General features: G+C 37.0%; 1 protein-coding gene across 2 annotated transcripts in view; it reads left to right on the plus strand.

The window, feature by feature from the left end:
• Nucleotides 1-1803: 1803 nt before the first annotated feature.
• The window catches only part of CCDC91 (coiled-coil domain containing 91), a 141638-nt gene continuing 126507 nt past the window's right edge, over nucleotides 1804-16934 (plus strand). Inside the window, exons 1-2 of one of the 2 annotated variants that reach the window (XM_072360395.1) lie at nucleotides 1808-1876; nucleotides 12358-12447. The gene's annotated coding sequence lies outside the window, so the exon portion shown is untranslated. Of the gene's footprint in view, nucleotides 1877-12357; nucleotides 12448-16934 lie in introns of both variants that reach the window. The other variant, XM_072360390.1, reaches the window with a different exon arrangement.

A 16934-nucleotide genomic window follows, 5' to 3' on the forward strand; every position in this document is an offset into this window, starting at 1 on the left:
CAATTACTGCTGAAGGTCTGTCTAAATCAGGATATCCAACAAATGGAAGAGTTATCTATACCAAGAAAAAAAGCTGAAATAAATTCACCAATAGCAGTACATTTCCATGGCTAGTGTGGCAACTCAGCAAGGAAGAGAATTATCAGAACAAAACCACATCAGACCCCATGAAAACCATAAAATACAGACATTTGGAAAATTATAGACATAAAGGATTTTTCCCACTTAATTTGGGGTAGGGAAAAAAAAAAAAAAAAAGAACAATAAACCAGCAAACAACAAAATACAGGGGTTTGCGTTACACTAACCTAAATTGCACAGAATTGATACTGAAATTGATTTTTGTATAATCTAAACATTACTGTAAGTGAAAAAAAAAAAAAAGTATAACACTTTAATATTTGATTTACTTTTTGAGCTGGTTTAGAGTACAGGAAATGCTTTCCTCTTTTGTGATGATGATACATAAATTAAGGATATAATACTCTTTTGTGTATTGTTTGAATAAACTCGTGAGCATTTTAAATCAAGGAAAGATAAGTTTAATAGTTTATTCATTTGTTTTCTAGACTAATATTGTTTACTACGCATATATTCAAATTTTATGGAAACTAAGAGTCTCAGAATATTAGCCACTATTTTCATTGTAAGTTTTTAGGAACTCCACAAGATACTGTAATCTTATTGTGCATCTAACAAAATTACAATCTTACTTTAGTTGATATTCTTCAGTTACTTAGAAAATAGCAATAGCAATAGCAGTGTCATTCTCTCAGCACTGAGAAAATTCGGTAAATGTCATCTTAAATTGATACATTTTATATCATTAAAATATTAATGAAAAATACTGTGCTGACAACACAATTTCTTCCCAAAACAGTGAGGTGAGCCTGAAGAAATACTGGGAGCTAATGAGCAGAAGTGTTTAAGTACTCTGGTGTACCCAATGGATCATGGTCTATGCTGGAATGCAAGATGAATTTTCAGACTTTGAGCCAGCCAACAAGAGATGGATTATGAAGGCTAACAAACCATCCTGTTTCAAATGCCTGTACATACTTAGAAAGCTCTGGAACACTGAGTTTATATTCATGTGATGAGGAATATAAAGAAAGGTAGAACCAGAAGGAGAACTTCTTTTGCTAAATACCTTTTACTCTTCTTCTCCGGACTGAATAGTTGCAGCTATTTCAGCTTCTTCTCACAGGAGAGGTACTTGAGACCTCCAAGCATGTTGGTGGCCTTCTGATGCACTCTCTACAGTATGTCCACACTTCTTTTGTACAGGGTGGCTCAGAATTGATTTATCTTATTATGGAATGTCAACCATGGTTATTGTAACTTTATGCCATATCTTTTCAGCACTTTATGGCAGCTACAAAAAGGACTACCTGGAAGCTTATCCCCTTCTAGCCAGACTGAGGAGTGGTTTGATCTTCACTGCCCAGTCAGCTCTTGATTCATTTTCCGTGAGGATGTAGAAGGTTGGTAACTGATTCTAAACTGATACTAAAATTTGAGGTGAGGAGGTCACTACACACGGTGAGCAAAGTACAACTAAAGAACCAAAGGCCAAAGAGTAAAGGATATATCCGGAAGCCAGGAGTACCCTGTGAGCACAGTTCCCAGCACAAGTATATTTCTACAGCCCGTACAAGGAGATGCAAAGAACTGCTACACACTCAACTGATCTCACAGACCACCGCGCCCGTCGCACCCCCGTGCCCAGCTCTGTCACTGCGCTGATTCCAGCGTGTGCCCGCACCGACACCCAATCAGAGGCCGTCGGCGCCGAGCACGCGCACGTATGCGTGCATGCGGAGAAGGGGGCGCGTAGGAGAGGCGGGCCGAAGGCGAGCGTGAAATCCGCATCCGGGTGAGGCCGCAGCGCATGGGACTCGCGTGGACATGGGTGGGGGATGGATTTTACGAGTAGAGAGCGAAGTGACTGGATTTGCGCGCACGGCCCCCGCGGGAGCGTTTGGGGACGTCAGCGACTTTTACGGCCGTGCCGGCGTCTGACGGGGGCGGTCGCTGAAACGGCTGAGGCGGGATGTGGAAGCCACGTTCCGTCTCGTGCTCTGAGGGCAGCTTGCCCGCGTTGGTTGAGCCTAACAGAGAGGGGCAACCATTCATTCCGGCACCCTCGCCTTCTTCCTCACTGGGTTGCTTAGCCCGGCTGCTGCCTCTAGTAGTGGAACCGCGGGGGCTGCTGTAGGTGCTTCTCTCCTGAGGCCTACTTTTACCTGTTGCTCCTCCCTGCTGCCTGAGGGCCGGGCCCGCCTGTGCGCCTGTACTAGTGGTGGCCATGTACTGTGGGCATGTGGCTATGGGAATGCTCAAAAGGAGATTATAAAAATACTTAGGTGGAACTGTTGTTTTTTCCAGTCTCTACACTAGAAAACTGATGGCAGTGGAAAGGAGAGTCTTTTAGGTAGTTCTGTAGCCCAGAGCTTTGGAAATGGCCTCTTCCCGTTTGCTTCTGACAGGGGGAAGTGTTTGTGACCAAGTTTTCTGATACCATCAGAAATCTTACATTATGGGGAAATATCTAGTAAGATTTTCAGTGCTTTCTATGTAGTTAATATCGCCTATATAAAGGGTGCTAGGTATTGAAGTATTTCTGAATATCTGTCTGAATCATTGGGCATCTAAAAACTACTCTATAAACCTAGTCTTAAAGCATTTTAGTACTGTAGATTTAACATTTTTATAATAGGTCTGACAGTCTCCTGTTGGTATCTCAGTATCTGAGCTTTACCTTTTGCTCCTTCATGAGCTCTGTATGCAGCTTTAGCTCTTCTCAACAGGCTGTAATTAATTCTGTAAGCAACTATTTTTTCTGTCTGAGAAATTCATTTTGCCCATCAATTGCACACTATGGATGTTTATCTTGCCTTTTTATTTCAGCATTTTAGTGGACTCTTTGTTTTTTTTGTCATGATACTTGAAGACTTATTGATGCGGAGTTGCATAACTTATACTTCTCATTTCTTTGTAGCTATTTTGTTTTCTCCTGCTCTTTGTATTTTGCTCTTCTGCATATGTGTCTTCACTGCATGATTTTGTTCTGCCTCCATATGCCTAGTGTGTGTCTGAGTAAGTGCTGGTGCAAGTGTATCGGTATTTTATGCTGGTGGTTTTTTTTGTTGCTCTTTAGGATGTCAATTTTTCTACCACTAATACAGGAAGTAGTCTGCTGATCATTCAAAGAGTGTATGTAGGTCAGATGATGTCTTCTAACAAGTGCGATAGTGACCTTTGCACTGATAGGACTTGAAAAGAATAGGAAAAACAATCGCAGTAGTGTTCAAAAAAGAGATGGCTGAATGCTCAGTTAATACAATATATCCTTTCTTGGAACCTCTTAAAAACATGCATGAAAACATTGTGCAAATTTATTTTTGCTATTTTGAAAAGAAAACCATTAAATATAAGAGATAAGCATATATGCTTTTGTGCATAGCCTCAGCAGTAGCCTTCTGCTATTGGTCTAGAAGATTGTATCTCCAAATGCTGATTTCTTCTACCTTGAAGTTGAGATGATATTTTATTTTAGTTCAAATGAGGAGGTGTGTCCACTCTAAATTGAGAGAGTGGATATGAAAATAATTCACTTTTGAATATTTTTCAATCAAAAACTTTATAACAAGTGAAAACTGATTGTACTTGGTGACCTTTTCATATCTGTGATGTTCACATTGATTTTGAGATGCTCACTAGAACTCTGGATGCAGTTTAAGTTCTGTACTCAGTTACTCACTACTCAGTTGTTGTTTGGTTGTCTTTGGATGCTGTAGACCAGCTCCTTTGTATGTCTTCCCAGGTGACAAAACTACAGCCAGAGGTCAGTGATGAAAGTATGTTCTCTAGACAGTTAGCAGCTTATGTGGTGTCAGCCTGATGTTCAGGATGATAGCTGCATGGATTTCTGAGTACCAAAATACAATTACACTATAATGCATATTTCTGGTCCAGATGAACAAATGGATAGCGGATCTGAGGGCAATAACTGGCATTCTTCAAGTATTTATAGGACTGCTAAGACATCTCAGTATGATGCATGTCTGAGCAGTTGGCTTGCCTCCTCCTGGCTTCCTGAAAGCCAACTTCCAGGAAGGCTTGCAACACCAAATGGAAAAAGTTTGTGGTATGATGGAAACAAGTTTTCTGTGAATCTTTAGAGCTCTCAATACCTTCTTTTTCATGTTATTTGAGTCCATGTAGATTCACAAGGTGGTTGTTTCATTTTGCAATGAATCTGGTATGCTTCTGTTCTGTAATCTGCTATTGTAAATCTGTGCAACTTTTGATTCCTTTAAATGCTTGTATAAGAAAGATCTTTCTACTTAGATAAAAGTAATTTGGTTGTAATAGTGGAAGAAAAAAAACACTTGTTAAACCAGTCTTGATGTTATTTTTCAGTTGTATTTTTTCTTTTGCCTAGAGCTTTTTCACTAGTATGGGGGTTTCAGGTTGCAGATGGTAAAGTTTAAGTCATGCAAATTAAATCTGCCTTTAGGTACACTGTAAGTGATAGACTGTCTAGAATGTGCTGCAAGTTGGTTTTCAGGCAATGTAACCCTTGTTACATTTAATCTCTTTTTTACTTATTTATTATAAGAGTGCATCAGAATTGAGGTTATTTTTCTGTTGTATAAAATATATGTTTAATATGCAAATAACCATCACTTGTGCTAATAAATAGTTTAAGTTTTAGGCTTTACCATTTCTGGTTATGCTTGTTGCAACCATAATCTCTTTCTTTTATTCCCTGTATGTCGTTGAAGCAATGGTACCTGCTTGTCAGACTTGAATGCCCAGAAGTGGTGCAATAACATAAAGGACTTAAGTTATTTGTAATTTTCTTAATGTAGAGTAACATAAAATGTAGAGTTTCTTAGCATACAGTGAGAATTGTGTTCTTTCCTCCAAACAAGTTTGGGAAAATTTTGCTTTTATGAGATTGCTGCCTTTTGCCTTTTAAATTGTTCAGTTGACAGGCTTATTTTTGGAATGAATGAAATGAATTTTCTGGCTTCTAGTCATTGCTTCAGTGAAGTCTTAAAAAGGAAAATTTGGTCTTAGGGTACGTAAAATAGGTTTGGAGCAGTAGAATTAAGTTATCCATACACTTCTTGTTAAGCAACCTTCTTAAGTAAAACTCAGTGAATTAACTTCATTGATTTACATTGACTTTTTCAAGTCATGATGACCATTCCCAAATAGATTATAAGGTTGGCATTGTTATAGAACTCCTCCGAAGTTTTTCATAAGCTGCTTGAGAATTGTGTCAGTCTTAGCTTGTTTGCATATATAAGGCTAATGTTTCATGTTGATTATGTTATTGCAGATATTGTCTAGCAAATTTTTCAAGCCTTTGAAACAGGAATGGACTTGATTGTTATAAAAGCATTCCAGATTCTTAGAAAGAAAAGCTTATTTCTAATGCCTGTATACATGTGAGCAGATATTTATGCTCACAGCCATATGCTGAACATTTTGAAGAAAAATCAGTTTGTTTTTAATTGCTTGTCATTGAAGTGATCACAATTCATTGTTTATATGTATTTCAGCTAAGAATGTGGAAGTGACTAGAGTTTGAATTGCTAACTTTAGTCTTTATAAAATAAAACTTTGATTATGTTTTCATGAAGTTCTAAATTTCATGTAACAAAAGCACACTTGCTCAAATCATTATGCTAGTTTAGAATAAAAAAAACCTAATCTCGGCTAGTTTATAGAACACTGAGACAGGATTATTATTTTAGGGTAAAACTACCACCTTCAATAACACTTCTAAAATATAGTTTATTCAGTACTTATTTGATCAAATAACCAAATTTTAATCTTTTAGCTATTTTTTTGTCACCATATGGCATTCTAATACTTTAATATTAATTAGGTAAGTTTTCAGATACAGTGAAACATAAGTTGGGTCTTGTCCAATTTTCTTACCTTTAAACTCCCAGGAGTATTACTACTTTAGTACAGACCTTGTGGAAAAGGTGGAAAATTTTTATATACAGTTGTAAACTAATCTTATGTGATTCTGCTACAGTGTGGTGGGTTGTTTGTTTTATTGTTACTATTTTTGTTTTTCTTTAGGAAAAATTAATTAAAAGTAGTTGTGCTGGTAGCAAGGATGTTTTCTAATTGTGATTCTTGCTTCTGTTCATCTTCCCTTTCAACTATGAAGGAAAACAACTTGTACTGGAGACCAAATGGCTTGTAGTCTGTTAAATGCAATTGGAAATGAGCACTGAAGACTGATAGCGTTAAAAGAATTTGTTTCTAAACAAAGGATAAAAGGTTCTTGAGCATATATTAAAGCACAAAACATTCAAAAAGCAAATTATTCCAACTGGGAAAACTACTTATTTTGAGACTGACCCAGAATGTGTTAGTGAAATGTTTCTTTTATGTCAGCCAAGAACTTAAAAAGGGACTTAATGTACTACATAGTTTCTGTAGAAGCCATTACCAGTGGTGTTACCAATGTTGAAAACAATAGTGTTTGAGTATGATTGTTTTCTCCCCTCCCCCCTCCCCGTTTTTGGTATGTAATAAAGAATTGTTCTGCTACTTATGAATTACTGTGTTCTTAAAGGTTTTAAATATAGTTATTTTACTCACTAAAACAACACAGGCCAAGGATGTATATATGCTGTCAGTCTGAAATAAAAGAATATACAGTTGGCCACCATCTATTTCAACCAGGTAAAAATACAAGGAAAAGATTTAGGGAGTGCTTTTTAAGCTCATCTGAAAAAAATAAAAATGTAACATGCCTGTGTTTTGCAAATAGATGAAGTTAATATGTAAGCTGCTTAGAAAGTAATGCCTCCTATTTATTTCTGTAGAAACTACAACAGATACAAAGACTGCACTATTTGTTAGAGCAAATTCTCAGTTACAAAACACTGTTTTCTAATACAGTCACCACTATTAGCTATGCATTTTTGCTGGTGATGAACAAGAGCCTGCATGCTGTGCTTGTAAAGATTTTGTACCACTAGAGGTGATCTGCCATCACCACTGCTGAAATACACCATCTACCATGTCACTGTGCTAAAATCCACTGTTTGATCTCCATAAATGTTGATGAATGTCAATGTTTACTGCATGGTGGAATTTAGTGGCACACCTTTGCTTCATATGCACTCTGTGTCAGACTGCCCCTCTGCTGCCATCTGTTTCACAGTTAAAAAAAAAATAATAAAAAGTAATGGAATATTGGCATGAAGGTTCAACATCTACATCCATACCATTGATATCTGCCTCTGATATTGTGAAACAACATAACAAAATAGGAAGCACACCTATTAGTAATGTAGATGTAGGACTTTGGTCCTCATTTTTATGGACTGCTAGTTCAGTGCACATGTGACACTCCCCAGGAGTAATAGAACATTAAGTACATCTAGACACGGGGCAGTGTCACTGGCAGGGAGGATGCCAGAATTTCAGAAGAACAACATGACTTAAAATTTCTACTATGGATTTCATGCTTACTTCAAATGAGTACTGTGAGCACTTAAGATATGCAGCTCTTGGTGAGGATACTAAGTAAATGTGAGCTGATGGGGGTGATGAGTATTTGCTCTAAACTATGGATTTTCCTAGAAAATAACTGTGATAGAGGCTTACTTTTGCGTGTGTTCTTTTGTGTACGGTCAATAAGGTTAGAATTAACCTGTAAGACGATGAGCTGGTTTAGAAATGCTTCATCTATATATATCCAGAATAAGTGCTGCTTTCTTGGTAAGTCTCAGCACTAATCCTTGCTAAAGCTGGGTAACATGTTTTCCTGATAACATTTAGGGCTTTCCATAACTTAAAGTTTGTCTCTCTGGCAGGAGTTTCCTGCTAAGCCTGGCTGCAGAGTTATGTTATATTTATATATAATATATATATAGTAGTATTACTGTTACATTCCGGGAAGAATATACTTACAGTAATAGAAATTGTGCTGAGATTGCCCTGTGCTTTCACTGAGTGTAGTATATTCTTACAGACTGTGGTATATAGGATATAGGTGCCTGTTGTGCGGGAAGAATTGGGCTTCTGAATTTTTTGATGGTCTGCATAATTTCATGGGACACGCTATCCTTGATGTTGAACAAAGCTTAAGACTTTGGAAGCATGAACAGACAAGGTTTCCCCTGGCTTTAGGTCAGCAACTAAGAGGAATTGTAACATCAGGGTAACACAGCTGCAGTATGTGATTAGGTAAGTTCATCACAGTTGTTTCATTGCCCTATGACAAAACATTAGAGAAGCTGTAAAGAAAAAAAAAAAAAAAAGTAAATATATTTCAGTATATTTTTTCCCCTGCATTAATTGATGTGAGCTGACTCCATTTTCAAAATAGATTTTGTCCCACAGTGTCAGTACCTGTTCTGTAAGAAAGAATGGTGGAGTATATTTTTCAGTTTGTTTTGGTAGAATTTGTACTTTTTGTCACTGTTTCCTGTGACAGGCTTTGTAAATCCATGAATCCATCCAAGAAAATCCATGAGGTTGCGAATAGCTAACAATTGGCATTTTCATTAAATCTTATGAGAACACTTATCTTAGAAAAGCATTGGCAGGATATGGACTATAATTCACCTTTTACAATCTGCAGAGGTATTGGAAAACATCACAGTGCCATGGAATAACTCTGCTTGTCCATATCCTGTTCAGAAAAATGATTAAGGAACTCAAGGCTGAGTGACTGAAAGTTTGTTTTGTTTTCTTTTTAAAACTTGTTTTTGTTTCTGATGGTCATTAAATATTTATAAAATGATTATGATTAAAGTATTCTCAAAATTAAAAAATGGCAGATGTCTTCTAGCAATTTACATTTCAAAACAATATTAATATTGGGGGATTTCTAAATAAGTAGTTCTAGGAATGTTTTGTTAGAAGATGGGTTTTTCCCCTGTTCTGCTAAGAAATAATTATAGAATCAATCACAGGATGCCATTGACCTTCTTGGCCACCTGGGCACACTGCTGGCTCATATTCAGCTGACTGGTGTCCATCAGTACACCAATGCCTCTTTCCATCAGGCAGCTTTTTAGCCACTCCTCCCCAAGCCTGTAGGGTTTCCTGGGGTTGTTGTGATCAAAAGACAGAACCCAACACTTGGCCCTATTGAAACTCATACAGTCTACCCTGGTCCATCAATCCAGTCTATCCAGGTCCCTCTGTAGTGCCTTTCTCCCTTCTGGCAGATCAACATTCCCTTCCAACTTGGTGTCATCTGCAAAGTTACTGAGGGTGCACTCAATCCCCTCATTAGGATTATTAATAAAGTTTTTAAATAGAAGCAGCCCCGGTTCTAAGCCCTGGGGGATATCACTAAGGGCCAGCTGCCAACTGGATTCAACTCGACTAACCACATCTCTTTGGGCCCAGCCATGTAGCCAGTGTTTCACCCAGCAGGGTATACTCCCATCAAAGGAAAAGGCCAAGATCATGTAGTCCATCCATCAACTCATTGCCATCATACCCACTGACACATGTCAGTTGGTGCCACATCTGCATGTTTTTCAAACACCTCCAGGGACAGTGACTCCACTACTCCTGGGTAGCCTGTTCCAGTACCTCACCACTTTTCCTGAGTGTAAATTTTTCTTAATATCCAACCCGGACCTCTTCTGGGAGGACTTAAAGCTATTACCATTTGTCCTAGTGCTAGCTATCTGAGAAAAGAGGCCAACTCTCCTCTTGCCGCAACCTCCTTTCAGGTAGTTGTAGAGAGCAGTAGGGTCTCCCTTGAGCCTTCTCTAGACTAAACAGTCCCAGCGCTCTCTGCTGCTCCTCATAAAACTTATGTTCCAGATCCTTCACCAGCTTTATTGCCCTTCAAGGACTCAATATCTTTATAGCAATGAGGGACACAAAACTGTATACCGTATTTCAGGTGCAGGCCTCAACAGTGCCAAGGACAGAGGAATGATTGTTTCCCTGGTCCTGATGAATATGCAACTTCTGATGCCATTGGCCTTCAGTCACCTAAGTACACTGCTGGTTCATGTTCAGTTAGCTAATACCCTCAGATTCTTTTCCACTCCACCTCCTTCCAGGATGGTGCCCCAAGCCTGTAGCATTTCCTGAGGTTGCGACCAAAGTGCAGGACCTGACATTTGATCTTGTTGAACCTCATTAGTTGGCCTTAGCCCACAGATCCAGCCTGTCCAGATCCCTCTGCAGAGCTTTCCTACCCCCAGGCAATCAACGCTTCCTCCCAACTTGGTGTCATCTGCAAACTTACTGAAGTTGCATTCAATCACCTTGTCCAGATAATCAGTAAAGATAATCATATTAAACAGTACTGCTCTCTGAGGAACTCTGCTAGTAACCAATGTTTACCACCACACTCTGAGCTTGTCTGTCCAGACATTTTTTTTTTTTTACCCAGCAAAGATACCCCAATAGTGAGCTCAGGCTGACAGGCCTGTAATTCCCCAACCTGGCCCCCCACCCCCCCCAACATTTCTTCTAATTGGGAGTCATATTAACAAGTCTCCAGTCATCCAGGATGTCCTCTGTTGACTAGGACTCCTGAAAAATGATGAAAAGTGTCTTGGAAGTCACTTTCACCATCTCCCTCAGTATTCTCAGGTGGATCCTACCTTTTCTTGGGAACTTGTGACAATCCAGGTAGAGTAACAGTAACTCTGTAAACTGGTTTTGAACATAGAGAACTTTATGAAGAAGAATAAGAACAAAACCTCTTTCATTACTATAAGGACAGCTAAAATATTCATAGAATAGGGGATACCAAAAAGTATATATCAATTTAGGAAAATACTGGGTAGAGAATGATTTATTTGGCACCTGTTACCCAGTACTGTGTAAAGCTTTTGTTGCTTGAAGAACTTTCAGTAAAGGCTGTAGCTTCTCGAGTTCTGCTAGCTTGCAAATAAATGTGTAGTACACACTGATTTTAAGTTCATTTTGTTCCTTTGCAAGATTTTTGAATAAGACAAATTTAGGTAAAAGGTATCCAAAGTTCTGTATACAGTTGCCTAACTGTTGTTCTTTCCAGTTAAGTACTTCGTCATTAAATACTTCACCAAAACATTCTACTAGAATTGATTTCATTTATTTTGTGGTGTGACTAGAAGGAAGGAATTTGACTTTAAATTGCATGACTTTATATTTTAGTACTACATATGTAAATTTTCTCTTACATAATCCTTTGTTTATTAGATATTATGGTATAGATAGTGCAGGTTTTTTGTTTGTTTGTTTGTTTCCTCTTTTTTTCTCTCTCTGTCTTCCTCTCTTTCTAATAAATTTGCTACCTACAGAGACCTTGATGGATTGATAGATGCATATATATACCACTTGTAAAGTGTATAAAGAGGTCTGACTTTCTTTGCTGGTGTGAAAGAAAGCACTACTAGTTCAAGAATCTTTTTCTTTGAAAGGAGAAAAGACATGAATTAATATGCTTGCAAATTTGAAAAATAGAGCCAAGTTATATTTAATTTTGGAAACTGTTCTGTTTAATTGTCTGTCTCCTTGAAGAGAACCCATTTCACCCCCTCCTCTTCAACTCCTCAACAACACACACGCTGCCCCAGTGGTACATGCTAATTTGAACAGATGAAGTTTTTTTCTTAATTGCCATAGAAAGCATAAAAAAAATGTAAACTCTTTATACATTCAGAACACAGTTGTAACAATCAGTCACATTTGAAACAGGCCAAGGTAAAACGTAGAACAGTCTGCATTGCAGTGTGTTTAAGATGGATTTGAGAAGTTCATTTTGTCTGTTAACAGTTCTTTTTTTTCTTTTAAGTTAACAAGAATGTTGCAAAAATATAATTTACTTTTATTTTGAAGACTCCTCAGCAGATACCAGCTATGTTTAAATTACTCAGACATACTCCCTTTTCTTGTAAAATACACTGTGATCTGATGAGAGTTTCTAGATTACAAGTCTAGATGATAAATTACAATTTTGATTAAAAAATGAAGGTATGTTTAATGTATGTCAATTTTTAAGGAGAGAAAGGAAATAGCTTCAATTTAATTTTTTTTTTTGCCTTTTTTTTAAAAATCACATTTTCAAATATGAATTTGCTTATTTACAATAATGTTTTTGCTAACACTTCTGCAAAAACAACAAGAACAAACAACAACGCACCCACAGAAACAGCCTGAATTTTCAAACTGAGAAATGCATTCATTTTTTATATTGTAGAGTGCTGACTTCAGTGAAGCAAAACTTGGCCCCATGGCAAGTTGGTAGACTAAAGCAGTGTAATTGCCCAGTAAATAATGAAGTTAAAAGATATCAGTCTGCAAAATATTTACTCTTTCAAACCTGAATTTCTGTCTTCTCATTCTCTGTAGGATCAGAATGGATTGGGCTGGATAGGACATTTAAGATCATCTAGTTCCAGCTCCACCCACTATAGACAAAGACAGCTCCCTCTAGACCAGGTAAAAGTCTTTTAAGTAAAAGTTCCATCCAGCCTGGCTTTGAATGCTTCTAGGAAGGGGCCATCCACAGCCTCAATGGGTAACCAGTTCCAGTGTCTCACCACCCTCACAGTAAAGAATTTCTTCCTAATATCTTGTCTAAACCTTCCCTCTTCCAGTTTAAAACCTTTTGCTACATGCCCTTCTAAAAACTCCCAACCCAGCTGTAGGTCCCCTTCAGTTACTAGAAGACTGTGATTAAGTATCTCAAAAGCCTTTCCTTCTCCAGTCTGAAAAGCCTCACTTCTCTAAGCCTGTCTGCACAGGGGAGATACTCCAGCCATCTGATCACCTTTGTGGCCCTCCTCTAAACCTGCTCCAGTAACTCCATTGTTTTTGAAGCCCCAGAATTACATTTAGATTACCTCAATTTAAACTGTCATAGAATCTGTATTTCCAGTTAATATTTGGAAGAAGGGAAGAAAGAAGCATTATTTGTTTTATTAAGGTGTTAAGGTCTTTTGAAGTAGATGATCTTGTAGATCCTTTCCAACCTTGTGATTCTATGATTCTATTCCGTGTGTTAGTATGCATTAGTGGTTTCTTCCATGTATCCATGGTCATCCATCAGCTATTGTTATGTAAAAATGGAATAGCATTCCCTAAACCCAACCACTTTGTTGTAAAGTCTCTATATACCACCATACAGCTATACAGTTATACAATCAAAAGGTAAACAGAGGTTAAACTGATGCTTCATATGCAAGATTATTGTGAGAGAAAGATAATCTATGATAAATGGAAAAATAAATGGAAAATACCCACTTAATATTGAAAGTTTGTAGTAAACGCCACAAAGGAGCAATCTACAGAGAAAGAAATCCTGCCTTAGTAGCAGTCAGCCCTTAAGAGGGATCTGGGAGAGTTCCACCCCTTCCGGGAGCACAGCTGAATTACCTTCACCTGTGCTCCTGCAGTTGACTCATTGCTTGCCTCAGATGGTTAATCAGAGGTTCAGGCTGTGATCAACAGTTTCCCATACAACCACTTAAGGGAAAGCAATATTCCTTTTATAATATTTAACTGTTATGCTTAAAAGTGTTCTTTATTTTAATCTTTACTGCTCCATTTTTTGATGAAGAGAAAAGCATCTTTTTAAAATACAAATCAAGACGACTTTAATTTTGAAGCTCATACTTTCGGATGAAATTTTACTTTTCCAGCACCATTACTTTAAAAATAAATAAATAAATGGCAAAAAATTATCCAAATCTCCTGTCTGATTATTTAATTTGAGAAGATCTCTACTTGAGTACTTTGAATTAATATTATCTGTTCAAGTTACTGCATGTTCTTTTGAGTATATACAGAATATTCATAGACTGTGTTTTAGTTTGACATGTTGGCATAGTAAACTATTTTTTTGTTTTGATGCTTTGTTACTAAGACTGTGTCAAAAACTCTATTTTCAGATATTTAAATCAGTGACAAAGTTATTTTGAGTTAAAACTTGGTAGCTTTTATGCTTGGAAAGCTTCTCACTTCATCATACAGACTCTTCTTTTTAAGTTTTTGTAAAAATACATTTTCTGCTTGTAAAAATATCTGATGGCATTCAGATCTGTTGGATGTTAAAACAATAGAGAAGCTTAACTATTTCAATTAAGTTGTTGAAACTTAATCACTTAATTAGAAATGTCTTTGAAATAGGGCTATTCTATTTTACTTTTAAAACCTCAATTTCTTAGGTTTATCTTAGGTTATGGAAGAATCTGTGTCCTAGCATTCCAAAACCCTTAACAGTGACTGTTTTTGTACCAGCTGTTTATTTTCTTCCATGTAAAAAGATTGTGTTACCTGAATAAGCAGTTTACAAAAATTAAACATACAGTTGAAGTGTCCAATTGCATGAACTCTTTCCTGGTTTTGAAATGCAGAAATTTTAGGAGAAACAGAAAATAACAAAGCATATCTGTGAAGACCAAGAATAAAATATAGATGGAGATTGCTGAATCTTAATTTGGTTCAAAAAACCTTTCATTTGTTATGAAATGTGAACTTTAGAAAATAATAATTAAAAAAATAAAGAATTGCTGTTTGTAGATGTATTACAAATTGTGGAAATTAATGAACTTTTTTTGAGAGATCTGAACTAATTACAATCCAAATTGAAGGATTTTGAGCAAATTAATCAACTTTTCTGTTTCTTCCAGAGATAAATATTCCCCATGCAATTCTTCTTGTAAAATATTTTTTTCATGCTAATATCACATCACCCTTCCTCAGGAAATATCTTTGTTTTAAGAGATTTACTCAAGACTGTTTTCTTGGTCATAATAAAAGTCATGATAAAAACATTTAACTAGGATTTTGCAATCTTTGTTCCCTTCCATGTCAGTGGAGACTTCTAGATATACCTTCTCTTCCATTCTTCTTCTCTGGAAGTTTGTTCACTTGTCATTAACAAAACCAGTTCAAAAATGGTCTTGAACAGATGTTGGCTGTTAGTAGTATAATTTAAACTGGATAATGATCTATTTTTATTTTTATTTTTTTACAGACTCTGCTGTGATTCAGTGCATTTTCTAGCTGTACTGTTCTTAATAAAACTGAAAGTATAGAATCTGAGACCATGCATGGAAGGGAAGTAGAGGTTTTCAAGTCCAAAACTTTGCTTGAAGCAGGGTAAAGCGTAGGTTCTTAAGAGAATTGTTCAGTTCTGAGTATATGCAGAAATGAAAAGTCCACAGTGTTTATGGGCACTACCCATTCCAATAGTAGGTCAGAATTTTCACTCTCTTGGTGTTTCTCCTGTGCGTCTTGTCCTGTCCCTATGTACATTCAATACCAGACTACCTCTTATAAGAGTACCAGTCTTATAAGAGAACTCAGTAAATTTTATAGTGGCTAGTATGGTATGAATGTTAGTTATTGGAACCTAGGGTGGCCACTTTTGCTGAAGTGTTTACGTGGCAATTACTGACTGATCTGTGTCACCTAGTTAGTGGAAGACAAGTCAAGCTTTTTTTAGCTATTTACAGAATACAGACATATTTCCAGGATTCATAGTCATCTGAAGCAAGGTTACAGATTGTTGATCTGGACTTCATTAATTATGTGTATATTCCTGTCTGTGAAAAACAGAAATGCTCTTTAATTCTAGCAATGTCTTTTGTTGTGGTATCTTTCCTTTTTTTCTTTTTTCAGAAAACACAATGTATTTTCATTATATATGCTTTCGAAGTTAAAAGATGTTTGTGGTGCAAAAAGCTTTTAAGGGGACATTAAATTGATTTTACAGTTATTTAAGTGGTTGATTATTTTATGATAAAACAAAAGCTGGTCTTTTTGTGGTCTGGTCACAGGAAACTGATTGTGGTGAAGACTGGAGACCTTTGAAGGCCTTTCAATAACATCTTAAGTTGTTAGAATTCTTCTGAGAAAGTGACCATTATGTGTGGAGAAGAATGGCAGTACAATCCTTTCTCTAGAGTTAATATGGTCTTTATTTGTGTTCAGATACCTGCAATGAAAAAGAGTGGTTTTGTTTTGTTTTGTTTTAAAGTAATAAGTTCTTAAACTGGGGAACAGCTGACCCAAGACTCACAGGCAAGTAAAATCTTCAGTGACTAAGTGTGTCCCTAACATTGCTTTTGACAAGAGGTAACCTTCTGGAGTTAAGTCTGTCCTTGTCTTGTTAGTGAGTTGTGTGGTTTTTTTAGTTTTCTATTTTTTTCCTGACTGTGGGTAGATCTCAGTGACCAAAGTGTTTAGAAACCAAACTATGCAGACCTTCTCTCCATTCAGCCTCTTAATTTGAAGTATCACTGTGGTACTTGTGAAGTCTTTTCTTCTGGATGATGTTGTCTTGAGTACATTCAATTGGGCAAGGAATCCCCATGTGGTCCATGGATTGTGGTCTAGTGTAGAGTCAAAAATGGTATATTTGTGTGGTAGATCTCTAACTTGGGAAATACTCTGAAGTAAAGCTTAGCAACTATTTCTGAATCACAAGTAGATATTTTAGACATTGGCCTAGAGGTGACACCTTCTTACTGATCCAGGAGAAAATGCTTCTGTTCCAATCTATATTTGTTCTTTCCTGTACTTAAATGCACACCACATATGTGGTAGTTTTACATTTGCAGTAGCTTTTCAGGTAGTTTTACATTTAGTTTTACATGTACAGTTGGGCAGCTGGGCATCAAGGGAAAATTGTTTCCCCTCCTCTAGTAATTCTCTTTAGTTTCCAGTTGGTTTTAGAAAGACCTACAAAGAAAAGTTCAGTTGCCTGACCACTTCATGTCTAATCAAAAGTTAAAGCATATTAATGAGGGAATTATCTAAATGCCTCCTGAAAGCTAAGCGGCATGGTACATCATCACTTCACTAGGAAGCCTATTCCAATAGTTAACAACCTTCATGGTAAAGGCATTTTTCCTAATGCCTGGTCTGAGTCTCTCCTGGTACAGTTTTGTGCTATTCCCATGCATGTGGCCATCAGTTCT

The sequence above is a fragment of the Excalfactoria chinensis genome, chromosome 1 (assembly GCF_039878825.1).
Source record: "Excalfactoria chinensis isolate bCotChi1 chromosome 1, bCotChi1.hap2, whole genome shotgun sequence".
Taxonomy (NCBI): Eukaryota; Metazoa; Chordata; class Aves; order Galliformes; family Phasianidae; genus Excalfactoria; species Excalfactoria chinensis.